At 45.0% G+C, this 3,450-nt stretch overlaps 1 protein-coding gene across 1 annotated transcript in view; it reads left to right on the top strand.

Moving 5' to 3' along the window:
• Rrp12 (ribosomal RNA processing 12 homolog) overlaps positions 1–3,450 on the top strand; it is a 51,339-nt gene that overhangs the window by 24,754 nt on the left and 23,135 nt on the right. The window lies entirely within an intron of this gene.

Raw genomic sequence — 3,450 nt, 5'->3', positions numbered from 1 at the left:
TTGATAAGCTTGTTCTAAGTAGGTGCTTTAGACCACTGAGCCATCTTACCAGCCCCATATCCTAACCATTTTGAATACACAGATACAAAGTGAACATTCATCTGTATCCCCTTTTTTGTTTAGTTCCATCATTTGAATATTATAGGTATGTTAACTCAGCAAAATATTCTAAAAGAGTCCAGTAGTCCATAATAGTATTGGGTCTTCTGCTTAACTGGCAGTGTCAGAAATTGTTGACCTGAGTGCCGTACAACTCAACATAACACCATGGCTTTACCACTTATACTTTGTTTTTATACTTTTCTGCTGGATAGTTAAGACCAACATGAAGCAAGACCTATGCAACAAAAGTTGTAGCTTTTGGATCTGATAAGGTTAGTAAAATCCCCTCAGGATTTATCCTGAGATCCTGTATCTCAGATTGTAGAACCTTTGTCATTGTCAGCCATGTGGATGAGTCACAGCCATTGCTTGGCCAGTGTGCTCTGGAATTTGTTTTCATAGAGGACTTGGAGTACTCTGCTCCATGCTCTTCTTGGTTTGTGAAGAGAAGTCGGCCGTAATTCTGATTGGTTTTCCTTTGAATGTGATCTGCTTCTTTTCTCTAGCGGCTTTCAGTATGATATTCTTGTGTTGGATTTCTGGGGTCTTGACTATTATATGTCTCGGTGTGTCTTTAATTGGGTTGCAGTTATTTGGTGTTCTGTATGCTTCGGTTACCTGAATGTCAGATTGTTTCCTCATATTTGGGGAGTTTTCTGCTACTACTTCTGCCCATACTCTTTTTATATCATTTGTATTGACTCCTTCTTTCTCATTGATGCCTATTAGTCTCACATTGTTCATCTTTGCATTGTCTTGCTGGTGATGAATTTTTTCCTGCATCCCAGTTGTTTTTAAAAGATCTTTTCTTATCTTTTCACTAGCTGCACCAGCGTCTTTAAGATCTGAAACTCTATCTTCACTTTCACTCAAATGGTTTTGCAGTTTTGTGATTGTGATTTTAAGTTCTTCTACTTCTCTTTGACTTTGCTTCATGCGATCTGTTTCTTTCCTGTATTGATCATTCAAGGAATCTGTCATTTTTAAATCTCCTGTATTTTTTATCAGTGTTTTCTTTAGAAGCAGTTATTAATTCTTTTAGTGCAGTGTTTTTTTTCAGATTGGGTTTCCTCCATATGTTTCTGTATTTGATTCTTTAGTTCAGATGCTATGAATTCAGAGATTTCTTTTTTCATTTCAGACCTTAATTCTGCTCTGAGTTCCTTTAAACCTTTCTGCAGTTGCTTATTTACTTCCGATACTATTAGTTCATATATTTCAGCTGAGCTAATGTCCACTGCACTTGTTCAGGGTGGGCATTGTGTTTCCTCCATGTTTCTGCATTTGATTCTTTAGTTCAGGTGCTGTGAATTCAGAGTTTTCTTTTTCTTTTCTTTTTTTTTTTTGTTCGAGAAATTAATTCTGCTCTGAGTTCCTCTATATCTTTCGGCTGTTGTTTATTTCCTTCCGACGCTATTGATTCATATATTTCAGCTGAGCTAGTGTCCTCTGCACTTCTTATGGGTGGGCTCGAGGCCTGAGATTGCATTTTGCTCCTTGTCTTTATCATTTCGTATAGCACTGACCTCTGACCTTTGGTGTAGAGCTCTGGTGCAGTTATATCCTTACCACCTAATGAAATTCAGGTACTGATATACCAAGTTCTATTTTGTGCAGTTGTTCCTGGCTTTTGTCTGGCTACTGTGCTCAGCTCCTTATTGTTGTTGCCCTTGGAGGTGGGCCTGCTGTACCCTTTGGTAAGATGTTCTGTTCCTGGATTAGCTGTGTGGTTTTGACCCTAGTCTCGCTGCAGGGACTTTAGCTGCAGGGTTTCACCCCAAGCCTGTATGCCAGGTCTAGGCTGGGTCTGGAGGGATATGAGGAGGCGGGGCAAGAGAGCGCAGAAGCTCTCAAACATACTCACCGGGGCTGATCTTTGGTGGGTCTGCAGGACTTCCAAGAATGTGGGGAAGTTCTCACTCACAGGGTGGGCTGTGCTGGCTCTGAACGGGCAAGGGAAATCTGAAGAATGCGCAGAAAGGCCTCTCTCATGTGGCAGGCCTGGGCTTGGAGCGGCGGGCGCAGGAGGGCCTGGGGTTGGTGGGATATGGAGTGGACCCAAGGCACAGCGTAAGTTCTCAATCACAGGGCAGGCTGTGCTGGGTCTGGACGGGCGGGGGAGGTCTGGTGCCAGTGGGGAACGGCCTCTGTCACTTGGCAGGCCTGGGTTTGGAGTGGCAGGCCAGGTATGCTACTTTTCTCTTGTTGCTAAGACAAATACCCAATGCTCAATTTATTTATTTATTTGTTTGTTTGTTTTTTGTGGCCCAGCTCAGCCCACCCTGGGAGCAGAGCTGGCATGTCATGTGATGCTGGGGATCAAACTGCAGTCCCTGTGTGCTTGCCTAAGCAGGCACTTTAGACCACTGAATTATCTCATGGACCCTCAATGCTCAAGATAGGAACGGTTTAGTTCGGTCTAAGTTTGTGGAGGTTTCAGTCCATATCAGCTGGCTCCAAGACGGACGGGGTGGAGTGGCACAGGGGCGGCAGTTCAAGGCTGCAGAGACAGCAAAAGCAAGAGGAGCAAAAGGGAGTAGAGCAAGCCTCTTTCACTCCCTTATATTGTAGGCAGGCTACTACCCCCCGGTGGCTGGTGTAGCACCCACAGCATCTCTGTGCCCTCATGCACAGGATGATGACACCTACCAAGTGAGGACTCTGGCTCCCTTCTAAACTTCTCAGGTTGACACATGTGTCCACCATTACAGCAGCTTGTGCCACCATGCCTGGCAGGCTCTTTTCTTTCTTTTATTTTTTGGCTGGCTCAGGCTGCCTTAAGGGCGGGTCTGGTAAGGCATGAGGAGCTGGGGATCGAACTGTAGTATCCTGCGCCTGACTGCGTTTGCATAAGCAGTTGCTTAAACAACAGAGCTAACCGGCAGACCCCTAGGCTCTTTCAATCTCAAAACTATATTCACTACAGAAGTGGGGTCACCACTTCCTTCAGGGCTGCTGTCCCTGTGGCCTAGAGTGGGAAGTAGAAGGCTGTGTGCAGTGTTCAGCTCCCACAGAAGGAGTACACAGGTCTAGAGAAAGCAGTGGGCAGTTCTCTGGAGTTGAAGTTGGGGCCCCATTACCCTGTTGAGCCAGCACAAGGAAAGACTCCCTGAGTGCTGACAGGCCTGTCTTCCTTTTGATTGTAGGAGAGAATGAAGACATGGCTGACCTAATGGAAGACATGGGCATCAGAAGTGTGAGTAGTTTCTGCTGTTGGAGAGTTGAGGGCCACAGCCTGGACTCCTTCCCATTCCCTCAACAGACTCTGCACCTGCCCTGCTCCTTCCTAAAGAGCTCAGCGGGTTTCCTTCTTTTCTTTTCTTTCTTTCTTTTTTTTTTTTTTTTTTT

The sequence above is a fragment of the Octodon degus genome, unplaced genomic scaffold (genome assembly GCF_000260255.1).
Source record: "Octodon degus isolate 3935 unplaced genomic scaffold, OctDeg1.0 scaffold00010, whole genome shotgun sequence".
NCBI classification, from domain to species: Eukaryota; Metazoa; Chordata; class Mammalia; order Rodentia; family Octodontidae; genus Octodon; species Octodon degus.
This window is presented reverse-complemented; position numbering and strand designations above follow the sequence as displayed.